We start from the raw sequence: 13,524 nt of genomic DNA on the forward strand, positions 1-13,524 counted from the left end.
CAAGGGTCCAACCATCACCATCTTGGCAGTGTCTAAGTGCAACTGAACATCTGGTTAATACAAATACAGGCAAAGAAAATGAGCATGAGTGGAGCCGATGTCTTAGTCACCTTAACTGTGTCAAATTCAATATATGATTAATATTAATTATAATTCAATTATTATTATAATTCACACAAGAGTGTGTGATCTAGGTATAAATATCTGTGGTTCCGTCTTACTGTTGTGAACAAGCAACAAACACTCCCATCATGCTGCTGCAGTGTTTCAGTGGCTACTCAGCATACGACGTGTTGCCCTCCGCAACCACACACACACACACACAAACAGATAATTACAACACTTATTTAAAGGATTTAAAAAATGAAGCACCTCCTCCTAGCTGTGCATTTGCCAGTAATGACTCAGAGAGAGGACAAAAGTAGTTTTCTGGCTTGGCCGTCCTTTGCCCCATCATTTATCTTTGTTTACCGATTGCATCACTCTAATTTGAATCCCATTTGTTGTAATTTTCCTCTGTGTTTTGTTTTTGGTCTTTCTCATTTTTTATTCTGTGCTTCTCTGCTGCCACAATTCATTTTCCCCACGAGGATCAGAGGAATTTAATTTCATCGGCTAATCTGATTTACGATGACACCTTTTAAATATTTGTGGTGACCTCAGTTTATCTTGCACACTAATGAGATGGAAGAAACATGCTTACATGTTGTGTATGACGTTTAAGAAAGTGTTCGATAAATGTGACCGCATGAAAGAAAGGAAGGAAAGAAAACAGGCGATTAGAGGATGACGAGTCCATAAGCTATTACTGGTCAAGGTCAGTGATGCCCATAGAGAAATTCTCGTTTCCCTGTCTACTCCTGAGGGAAAGCAAAGGTCAGGGGCAGCTACACAACTATAGATTTGGTTTCCTCCTTAATGACACAGCAAAGTTTTTTCATCTAGGGCCCATGAAAAATGGTCTATATGATGTTTGTTTTTGGTCAAAAACTCCAGATATTTAGGGAAAGGTGTTGGGCTCAAGTGGAGGCTGCTAACTGTACCAGGCTGTAGACATTTATTGTTTATATCTTTATTGAAATATATGTTTATTGTTTATTTTGCTAGTGCCAGTGTCAATGGTCCATCCAGTACCTGCAGGTTTTGGCTCCACTGCTTAAGCTTTTATTTCACCATTGCTGACCAACACATTGTCACACCTATCTCACCGTAGTTGGCTTCATGATGGTCATATATAATGCTAAATGTTGTCACAAGTTGTCGGTCTACAGGAGGTGTACGGGAGGCAAAAGGTAATGGGCATTAACTTGCATTCTCTGAGTTTTGGCAAAGAATTCTGTAATAAAACATAATGTTTAGGTCTTGGCGGCCCGTCCCTGCTGCAAAAAGACTTACTTAAGTCTAGGGGAGTACTCTTTAAAAACTTGCTCTGAATTGCTACCTTGTTTGCTACTGTAGAAGTGAGAACACCCTGTGCAAGCACGTCTTGTTGGTTGTTTGCTTCTTTTGTCTTGTTTTTCTTTTGTGCATCTCTGTGTTCTGATTTATATCAATGTTTGGCTAGTTTGTAAGTCTTTTGCTGATCTTGCTAATTAAATGACTTTCTAACACCTGACCTCATTTGACCCTTTGGGTCCCTGGAATTCTATTTATTAAGGAACACATGCAACTTTGGGTATGCAGAGGCTGGAAAAAAAATGTACTTAGTTTAAAAAAAAAAAATAGCACCGGCAATAAACATTGCATATTTGGAATCAGGCACTAGGAAATTAGCATTTTAAGCAGCTAACTTTCATTTTCGCAATGAAACGGAATCCACATCCAGATAGTACATGACTTTGGTTCACTTTATTTGGCCACTCTGGTGTTTCCCCTTCAAACACACATTGTGAATAATTAATCACAAATTGAGCAACAAATCCTAAAACTAATCCACTTCAGCCTAAACGACACATTTATGCTTCTTTTAGCAGTTCTTTTAGTAGTCAGCAGAGAAAGAGTGCAAAATGAAAAATGTTGTGCAGATGTTACCATGAAGCAATATACTGTAAAGAAATAAAGCCTTGTGTAACACCTTAAACTGCAGATTTGGGAGTTGTTGTGCTCAGAATAAACAAGGTGTGGGAGTGACAGGCTAAATGATGGAGCCAATGTCCTTTTGTCCTTACATGAGCCTTTTGTTTCAGAAGGATAATATGAGATGATAATAGAGGTGCAACGGAACGCTGAGGAGTGAGTCACTGTAAAGCTTCAGTTATTCTGCATATACATGAAAATGTGGAGGAAGTACATTTGTTTAAAACCAGGTGACACAAACGCTTTGAAATTGATGTGAAGCAACATACAGCTGAATTCAAGGAGATTTGATAGACTTGATTAAACAGCCTGGATCTTAGCAGCAGTAATATCAAACAGGGCTGACTGCTGTCACTGTCTTGAGAGACTGAAAGATAGGAAGATGCTGGTTGGAGAGAGGCAGAGAAGGATGGCCCGACAGGTCCAGACTCCGAACGAACATAACGTCTCCTCTGGGAGCAACAACCACCACCATGCTCATCTTTCTTCCCTCTCCCCTCCTCCTTCTGTCTTTATCCCCCCTCTGTCTCACTTGTACAGCTTTTACTCGCCTGTCAGTCTGTCTTGCTCCCTGTCCAGCCATTTGTGTCTGTTGGCGTCTCTTGTGGTTTGACTTTTTCTGTCTCACCCCCCCTCCCCCTGCCATCACTGCTTTCCTTCTGTCTTGCTTTTTGTCACCTCTTGTGAACCTCTTTTTTACAGAATATATATCCCTGTCTTGATGTGTCCCTTATCTGTAGTCCCTGTTCTAGCTCTGTCCTCTACTGTGTGTTCTCCTTTCCCTTCTATCCCTTTGTCCTCCCTCTCTCTTCATCCCAAAATCATTCCTTTCAATTGACTAAACTCCCCCCTCTCACTGTGTGTTGCTATTCTCTTATAATGTGAACATTATTTTTATGCTTTTCCTAATTACAATGGATCTGCTTCCCTTTTACCAATGAAGTGATGTTACTTGATGTCTCCCATGTTAATGCTGGCTCAGCTAAACTGTCATGGTGCCAATGCACTGACATCTGTCCCAGGTGATTGTTAATTGTAAGGACATCATCCAGAGAGCTCAAGACACAGGCAGGTGGCAATTTTAAAGACATGACACACATACTGATGAGAGATTAGCAACAAAAATAATCACAGTATACTACATTATAGAAAAAAAATGGCTAAAAGCATTTTTAGGTTGGCAAATACTTGCTAAATATTACAGAAAAGCACCAGTCGGAGCTGGGCACCAGCACCATTTGACCAACCAGTGAATGCTTAAAAAAAATAAGCTGTTTTAAGCCTGCTTAGTCCTGATGACATCACAATGAACTATTCCAAACTTTGCCAAACATACTGCCTCAACAAAGGAATCAGAAAATAGGTAGAGACCAAAATAGAGCTAAAATTCAAATAAATAATAGATAATTGCCACATGCAAATGATACAGTAAATATATGTTAATATTATGCTTACATATTGTGGCGGTGTCTCCAAGGGACAAAAAATATTTCAATAAAGTAAAGAATAAGTAAAATTCATATAGAAATAGTCCACATATTCATACTCACATTCATATTAAAATACCTGCCTATTTTGTCTATTTTAGTATTTTCTGTTTCATCATATACTCGTGCATGAATGTAAACATTGGGAGAAAAATGTACTCCTTTACATTACTACATCTACAAAAATGTTAAATGTCATTAATGTTGTGTGCAAAAGTCGAGTGCATGTGTCAGGTATAGTAAAACTGTACAATAATATGTACAGAACTGTGTATAGAAGCTTACATTTGACTTTGTCTTGATTGTATGCACAGCACAAACTTTCTCCTGCTGGCTCCTGATAGTCCAGCTGTATGAAAAAAGAGGCCAGATGGGCTGTGTGTATCCATCTGCTTTTACACCTTCACACCAATACACACCTCTTCTTCCTCCATTATTCTCTTGTTGCCTGCACCTCTGTAGTACCTTTAGTCATTTGGTCACCATACGTCTCTTTAGTTCCCCACCTAGTACCTCTCCTTCCATATTGTCTCATTCTTTACTCCTTAAATCATGCATGTTGTGAAAGCACTTAGGAGCAAATGAGAAAAATAAATGTTTGTTTTAAGGTATTAATATTAATGCAGGTACAATGAGCAGTGCTCGTGGAGAACCGAGGAATGTGGGAGTAGCTCAGCCGAGGTTAATGGCGGGGGGGAAACTCCTTGTCATAGCTCCATTGTCTGAGGCGGCTGGGACCCGCTTACCTGTGGGCACCTCCTGAAAATTGCTTTCTGATAAAAATAGTGCTCAGCCGCGGACCTGGCCCACTTTAATAGCTGTATGCTCTGGAAAAGCCTCCCGGGTGGAGAGATGGCAGCAGAGAGGGAGGGAGGAGTGATGTGTGTATGGAGGGAAGAGGGAATGTGGGTGGGTTTGCTTTGGTTTTTTGAGTTGTAGTCAACGACACATATACACACACGCACAGGCTCCCTTGTGCAATTTATCCACCCTCAACATCCATGTGCAGCCAGGTATAAACAATCTGACAGAGGCAGGCAGACATAATTGGGCCGGACTCCGATACCCGGGACCAGCTCTGGCCAAAACACTCTGCAGTTAACAGGGAAAAGTTGGGCCAAGTAAAACTTTACTCGAATGACATTGTGGATCTACAGTGTGAGGATAGATGAACACAACCCCACTTCTGAGCCAATACTGAAAATTAAAGCCATTAATAAAACACATATCCTAATGTTTTTCACATGCGCTTTCAGGTGTGAAACTTTGTCCATTTATTGCACACAGGGAGGTTAGAATCCCTTTTTTTAGATGAAAGACACATTCTGCCTGCAGTTTGGTTCTCTTCCAAGATGATGATTTTACCTTCATCCTGATAAGGACAAGTCACAGCAGCACTTAAAAGGCATAAGGTCATCAGGTCATGTGCCCTCAAAAGTCCTCAAGTTAGCGTGGAGCCTGTCCATACTGACTTCATTAACCCTGTTTAGACTCTATAGCAACGTCATCTTACTTCCTCCTACAAGGTGTTTGTCACTTCAGTATTGCAGTAGTTTTTGACATCGCTGGGAAGAGAGAATGTAGGACTTCAAACACACAGAAATTCTGTGTTAACATTAATGGAGCTCAATGTGATTTGTTGTTATTTTGACTTGTCTTGCATTTCTAGTTTTATGAAATGCTTAGTACAGCTGGTGCGCATGCACCTGACACAAGGTGACACAATGTGAGTGGTCAGGAGTGTAGAGATTCACAGATGACACGATAACTTCCTAAGATGCCTAAATATGAATAAACTGATTGAACTGTTAGCATCAATGCTAACAGTTCTTCCACTGCGTCTGTATTTATATATCACAGAATCTGAATTTCATTAGACCTTGTTTTCTTGTTGTTCGGTGTGTCCCTTCCTGTTGGTTTCTGCCCCTCCTGTTCTCTGCACTCTTCATGGCCTCCTCTAAGCTCTCCACTGGGGAATTCTTTTGAGATGCACGGAGGTATCAGCCACTAAAGAGGGAACACCTCTCCTCATGTGACCAACCCAGGAAAGGAGGAGAAATACAAGAGGCATGTAGAAGAAAATAAAAAGGGGAGGGTGTAGGGCATCAGAAGGGAGTTTCGGGATTTTATATCCACCTAAAAATCCAATCCAATAACTCTGCAACATTTCGATAAGTGTTACAGTCTATATAATAAGCAGAGCTTTGTATTATGATCTGTTTAAACAACCCTTACACACAAACACAAACAGGTGTATGTGTAGAGACTGTTTCTATGATAATTAATAGGATACCAAACATAATTCAGTAGAAAAGTACACAAGCTTTTTACTGTAAATGAATTCCTATATGTGGGCTCTTCTATATAAATTTCGTACTGTGGCATTTTGCTGCCATGTCTCACAAAACCAGTTAATTGGGATGGATGGTCTTCGGTGATATAGAGAGTTAGCACATCCATCATTGCACTGTGTTCTATAACAGCGAGTAGTTCCACTCTCTGTAGAGACTGGCTGAGAAGATGTGTGTGTGTGTGTGGATGGATGGGCTCTTCAAGATATTTAGTTCACTTGGTTTTCCTGCAGAGCTGTTGTGAAGAGTATGTCAACAATGGGTTGCTCTTATGTTTTTAGTCATGAGAACAGAAACCGGTCATTTTTCTTGCTTATTGATAAAGAACTGTACAGGTTTGTTGTGAATAAATTGAGGAGTTATAAAGGTTTTTTTCATGTATCACAGAGACACAAGCTTTTTCCACTTATTGGTATTGGTTACTTGTAGCTGGAATTGGTCACTCATACTGAACATCGAGGATAGCTCCCCATCTACTTCTTGCAGCAGGATTAGCACCACGGACAGCACCACAGTGCTTGTTTCCTTTACATAGAAGTGCATGTTAAAGTGCATTACTGCTACTGTTCTTGATGTTTTAGGAGCTGTGTATATTCTTGCATCTTTGTGTGCTTCGATGATGTGTCATAGTCTGAGAATTCATGGCTTATTGGCAGCACAATGTATTCACCTACCAACCAGGTTCTACAAAAACATAACATCATCATTTGTATTGTGCTGCTGCTACCTAAAAGTCAAATAGTGATGGAAAATTCAATCAAGCATTAAAACAAGGTATAAAGGAATGTATGTAAATATGCAACTGTGGTATGTAATACTACTCACTGCCTCCTTGACTCATACAAACACACATTTGTGTGCCTTCTCACAGTCAGGCAGATGTACCTGACAGGTGGCAAACTGGCAATTAGTCAGTTACTTCAAAAAAGTCTTCTTACAGTATGACCTGAGAGGACCGAGCTACTTGCATGCACACACACACACACACACACACACACACACACACACACCACCGCCCACACACTCACGCCTCCAACTCCTCTCCTCTGACCTTCCTCACCCGCCCATCGAATCAGAAAGCGCTTGTCTCTTTTTCTTTGAGTCAGCACTCTTCTTTCCTTCCCTCTGCTTTCTTCCTTTTCTCCCTCCATCTTTTGCACTCCGATCGACCCCCTCACCTCACCCCCCATCATCATACACGCACACGGAGCTCATACACCTTCCTGTGATGTGGCAGCAAAAGTGTGCAAACACATGCCGCCTTGAGGAAGGAGATGGGGAGAAATATGAAGGAAAGGATGCTGAGATAAAAGAGGATAACAAAAAAGAAAAGGGTAGAGAGAGGAATACAAGAGTAATAGGGAAGAAGAGATGTAAAAAGGCAGAGTAGAGGTAGAGGTAAAGCAGGTTATCTTTGGTTCCCTTTGGAAAATCCCCAAACGCTCAGCGAGGGTCTGGCAGTCAAGGTGAGAAGCAGAGGACATCCCTCCCTCCCTCTCTGCTTCTTCCCCCTTGTGCACCCTCCTGCACCCTCTCCAGCTGTTCTTATTACACTATGTGTGTGTGTGTGTGTGTGTGTGTGTGTGTGTGTGTTCTTATGCTCTCATTTGTCTGTATGTGTTTGTATTTCATGCAACAACATTGTTTATTTATCTTTCTGTGCAGACCTCCATCTCTTACATGTGTTTACATATGTGTTTCTGCATGATGTTTTGCTTGTGTGTGTGTGTGAGAAAGAGATGCCATTTGTGTGTGTACGTGCTGTCTGGATGAGCCCATCAGGCCTGGTCGAGCTCCAGCGCTCCTCATGGTGTCCCTGTAAATGCCAGAATGTTGGCACAGACAAGCACCCTCTCTCTCTGCCTGAAGTGCTAAAAACTTTCTCCTCTCCGTCGGTCAGCAACTCGCAGACACTCATGAGGGTTCACAAGACCAGTAAGAAGGCAAAAGTTGGAAAAGCAGACAGGAAAAAGCCCTTTAGAGACAGCAGTTAGGTTGTTATTAGGGCTGGTTGTGTGGACAGATCGTTCAGAAATGGCTGTTCCTTGAGGACTGTGGTGTCTTACTTTTAAAAGCTTATGTAACAGAACTTTTGTTCAAAAGTAATATTCACCCTGAATCTTTTCACTGCTGCTTCTTTTTCTCTTTTGTTTAACCAAATAAGAGCAGGTTTCATATGGTAGCCCCTGTCCTAAGCATTGGCATGCATGTCACCATTTGGCCCAGCAGTGTTGATATTGTGTCAGCTGCAAGCTTTTTTTTTTTAGAAATTTGTTCCTTGATGTAGATGTTGCAGTTTCTGGCCTTAGAAGAGGTAGAAGAGATGCAAGTTCTTTTGAATTGCTTTTTCAGATTTATTTTCATATTAATGTCAGAACTGTGTTGGAAAATGGACATTGGTGTCAGGAATTCAGATTTGAGCTTATTAAACATCTGACTAATTTACTGGATTTGACAGCTACCTATGTGTCATCTTCACTGTAGCTGTGTGTGTTGCTACAGAACAACATGACAAAAGACAACTCTCTCTTAAATCTTTAAAAAGAACACACACACAAATTCATTTGCCTGCTGAATAATCAATATTCAGCAAGTAATCTGAAACACTGTAATGCATCCACAGAGAACTTTCTTCTTCTCCCAGTATGTATAGTGTTTTTAGTATTTATTGAATGACTCCCTTAACAGCTACATTTACATACAAAATGCACACAATTTAAGAGAGAGTTGTCTTTTGTCATGTTGTCCTGTAGCAACACAGCACAATAACACACACAGCTACAGTGAAGATGACACAGGTTTTTTTCATGGTGAAGCATCTTTTTGTCTGTGTGCACTCGTAACAAAAGTCAACCAGAAAAATTTTGCTTTTAAAACTCAAGCAAACACAGTTTGCCGCTGCTTCTGTAGGGGTTTGACAAAGTTGCTTTGAATGTCAGAGGTTGTTTTTCACTTAATGCTGGTAGATGTTTTTTAACACTGGAGCTGGCTCCAACAGAGAATGCTATACAGGGCTGGATTGGAAGTGAAGGTTTTAAGGTAGATATTATGCTCAATGCTGAGTGATTGTTTAATACGCAATTCAAAAGAACAGTGCTGGTGATAATACAAAAGAGAACATCAGCAGGGCAACATGTTGTCCATGCAGAAATGAATAAATGATAATTACACCTGCCCTTAGAGAATTGTTTTGCAAGCTCCTGTGATGCTTCCTCAGCCGTTTGTTCGCAATTAAAGTTGTTTATTCTGCTCATTTGCTGAGATGATAATCAGCCTTGCTGGTAAACAAGCTTTTATTAGGCTAACCTTGCTCTGTGTGCTTTTGGTGCTGCTGATTTTTATCCTTCTTACTAAAGTTGCATCTGTATTCATCATGTACTATACATTTTATTCCTCCACTGGGTTTGTCCTCAACCAGAATCTTATAGTCCTTCATGATACAGACAGATACAGAAACACTGAAGGAAAGTGCTTTCCAGATGAAAGAAAACAGCTCCCAATTCATGATCAATCCAATATACTTTTATGACCCTGCCATCCCCTTGAATTTTTCATCCCCCGCAGGATATTTTTTTGTTTTTTTTTAATGACACTTACTGTTTTATTGGATTGTGAAGCGAAGAGACAGGAGAGACCGGACAGAGAGATGGAGGCTCAAGATATGAGCTGACAGTGTTGACATCAGGAAGCCAAACGTGGCCATTTGACATGATGGAGCTCATTCCAATGCAACAAAGAACAACTTTAACAGCTCATGCAAAATTCTGTCAAATGTCAAAAGTTGAGTTTGTTAAAAGTTTTGGTTACTCTTCAGAGTTGCATGAATCAATGCTGTATTTCCCAAAGAATCCAACAAGCATTGTATGGTAGGTTGAGGAATGATGGGTGGATGATGCTGGATGTGACATTACTCCAGGCTCTTTATACATGAGACTTTGTTTGCATTTTCAGACCAAAGGATTAAAGGCTCATTCAGGAGACCAGGGTCTCTTTGTTTGCTGTCCTAGATCATTCTGTTTGGCTTTTATAGATTGCTCCCACAGTTTGAGGTTACTTTGTCTTGTAGTGTTTGATTGCTTGGTGAAGTTTTTTCCTGACTGTTTTAGACACTTTGTCATGCTGATCAGTTTTTGATTGCTTTGAGACACTATTTTGTGTTGGTTTGTAGCTATTATAGATTTATGTGTCCTTCCATTATGGTGGCTTTATTTCACACTTCCAGTGTGTTTTTGCTCGCTTTGCCCTAGATTGCTTTGGCTCACTCTTCTAGACTGTGTGTCTTTGGATTCTTTGTCCCTTTGTCGATGTCTTTAACTACTTTGTTCTGCAGCTGGGATTACTTTTTTGTGTGCTTTTTGTTTGAGATTCTGCTGTTCTAGAATACTTTTTCCAGCTCTTGCCCCACTGTTTTAGATCTGTTTGTTCTTTGGTTTAGGTCATTTTGTTGCTATTTAAGATCTCTTGGTCATCCTGTTGTTGATCACTTTTGACCACTGTTTCAGATTTATTTGCTATACTAGGTTAGATCTCTTTGTCCTGCTGTTTTTAGTGTGTTTTAGTTACCTTTTAGTCCTCGTTTGGTCGGTTTTAGGCATAAAACCCTGGCTTAACTGAGAAAATAATATATAATAATTTGTGATTCTGTTGTGACTTGACAAACCATGACTTTCTTATACTTTTGCCAAGTTTAATGCTTCCTGTTTGTGCTTCAATATCCTGTCTGTAATAGTCAGCAATAAACCCTCCTGTTGGCTCATTGGCTTCAGTTACACCAGAAAAGCTTGTATTGATCAGTTGTCATTGCTGACACGTAAAACCACAAACATCATTTACTGAAAGCTGTGAAAATGAGCAGTGCAAACATGAGTGATCACACACAGATATATATATACAGGCCTGTTCATACATGTGTCCTATTGATGGTGTGAAATACGTTTGTCCTTTGGGGCTGTGGTCGATAAGTGTCTACGGCTTAAAGCCCCCTGGATTAACCTGTAGTTGCCTGATTGCTGCTTGTAAGTCGCTTTAAGTTCTTCACACTCGGTTGCGTCGCTGTGTCGCAAGTCCAATCAAAGCCTAATCCAGGTTTTTTTCTGCCTCGATGCCTATTGACTTTTTTACAGAGGTCTTACATGGAATCCGTCGCCCAGCTGACTGCATGGGACGCTCATTGGTTAATGGCAGCTGTGTGCCCACGAACAGGGGCTGAGTTATGTCTTTAGATGTCAGCAGATGGAAATAAGATGAGGCTGCGTGTGTCATTACAGGAGAATAATCTGACTGTACTTTCAGTTTCTTCTTCATCTCTCATGTCATTTTTCTTCCTTTCCTGTTACATCTTGTCTCCTTTTCCCCTTGCGTCCTCTCCATCCCTCACTTCTCTCTCTCTCTCTTCTGTCTGTGGGAGTGAGTGATGAGGGAGGGAACCGCTCCATCCGTCACTGTTGATGTTGCAAGTGTGTATGTGTGTGTGTGTCTATATGCATGTCATCTGGCGCCTGGTGGCCTCCCACTGATCTAAGAGGGATCTGTCATGTCTCTCTGTCACAACAGCAGACACGCATGAGTGGATGTACACACCCGTACACACCCTCACACACACACACAATCTTCTCCTCTGGTCTCTGCTATCTGTGTAAGATTCTCATTCATATTCATGGTTTGATCTGATAAGTGAATGAATGTGTGAGGGTAAGGAAATGTGTGTCATAAAAGTTAAAAAATGTTTAAAGGACTTAAATTTCTTGTCAAAGTCAGTTCTTGAAGCTGCTCATACAGTAATACCAGATCTATTTCTGCCTCTAGAGACATTTAATACAAAACGATAGGACTGTTCAGCTAAATTCTCCCTAAAATATGGTGCTAAAAAGAGGTTCTTTCAGGAGAACTGGGTGTTATGGATGGGCAAGTAGACACCAGTTTATTTTGGAGCATGAAGAGCAGCAGAGACAGGAGCTCCATGACTGGCTGTGTGTTTGGAGCAACCCCTGCTGAATACAAGAGGAACTGCATCAGATGATAGAGGGGGTTGAGGAGGCTTAAGTTTTTATTAGACAGAAGCTCAAACTGAAGAGGTGTGAGGAAGCCATCAGCCTTTGATAAAGAGGAAATGATCAGTCAAGAAATCAGCCTGAACTGTGTGCAGACAGATGTGCATCTGTCCCCTGTGTGTCTGCTGTGTGAATAATGTGTCTCTATAAATGACTGCTTAATAGTTTGTTATCCTATAAAGCGCGCATACTGATGGCACCCTAAGTGTGTGGGTGCAAAGCTGGCTGCTGGCCAAGTCTTTAAATTACAATAATTACAACATGTTATATTATTGAGTGTTTCTATACAGAAGTAGCTTTTCTACAAATGTATAATGATGAATCATTTTTAAATATTTACACCACTCTCCCATAGCTCAAATGATCCTTCTTTACGCCTTACAGAAACAGTGTGCTCCTATTTGCAAGCTGCACATATGTCTGCCTTCAGGGGGAGTCGCTGCAGAAGCATGCTGAGTCAAATTAAAGTCAAGATATTAGAAGTCAGGATCTTGTCTTCTCTGCGCGTAACTATTTTGAGCTGAAAGACTTGTGTGTTTATTTTCTGTCAGCATAATGGACACTCAGAGGAGATGACAGCCTGCCCTTAACCATCAGTCTGAACCATCAGAAGTTTGAGTGGATCTGACAGTTTGATGGGGTCAAAGTGTTGTTAAGGAGACATGCATTGTCGTTAAGGAGAGGCGTGCATTTAAATGGAATATATTAAGATCCATTCTGTATCTGTTTACAGACACATGTGACCTGGAGTTTCATGAGAAGAAATGATGATATTTTCATTTTCACAGTGCTAACTGGTGTTTGAGACATCATAAGTTGAACCTACTGAACTTAAAAAATAATTTACAACACTAAAAATAACTCTTTGTTTTCCTCCATGACAGCTATTTCTTGTTATCATCTAGAACAATCTTTGTATAAAGATAACAGTTTCATTAAGGGATAACTAAAAACCAAAAATTCTCCAGAATACTAATGACAAATGACACAAACAGCTGTGCTCATAACTTTTACTGTTAGCAACAAAAGCTATTCAAGCTACCTGGGCAGAGTGATACATCAATAACATACACTAACACAAAGACTGCCAGGATGAAACCACTTTTGCAGCAAGGTTGGTCATGGATTGGTAATGACACACCCATTTACACACACTACTTATTACTTACATATTCACTGTCTCTTTAATTCCCACAGTTAATCATTTAATGAACGTGATCATGGCTGTCTGGAGCAGAATGCAAGCTCAGGATTTACAAAGCAGGCTTTAATTCTTTAAAGTTCACTCTACATACACACACAGCGCAAAGAAGATGAGGCGCGTCACACTGCGGTGTAAACACGGTTAATGATAGCAATCTGATTACACCTTCCAAGGCGCTCCAGACCTTTGGATTTCACTCTGTGCTAATAGAGCTAAGGTAATGGGTGGGCGAGGAAATGAATGGCTGCCTAAGTGAATGGATGTGTAATTAAAGAATGGGCGATACAGTCAATGTAATTAGCTTGTTTATGTGCAGTACAATGGATATGGGCAGGCGTTAAGGCCCTGCGCCTGCA

The 13,524-nt window shown here is 40.6% G+C and overlaps 1 protein-coding gene across 2 annotated transcripts in view; it reads left to right on the forward strand.

Annotated features, from left to right (window-relative positions):
* The window catches only part of fgf11a (fibroblast growth factor 11a), a 64,892-nt gene that overhangs the window by 49,405 nt on the left and 1,963 nt on the right, over positions 1 to 13,524 (forward strand). The gene's annotated exons all lie outside the window — the stretch shown is intronic.

The sequence above is a fragment of the Parambassis ranga genome, chromosome 18, assembly GCF_900634625.1.
Source record: "Parambassis ranga chromosome 18, fParRan2.1, whole genome shotgun sequence".
In the NCBI taxonomy this organism is placed as follows: domain Eukaryota; kingdom Metazoa; phylum Chordata; class Actinopteri; family Ambassidae; genus Parambassis; species Parambassis ranga.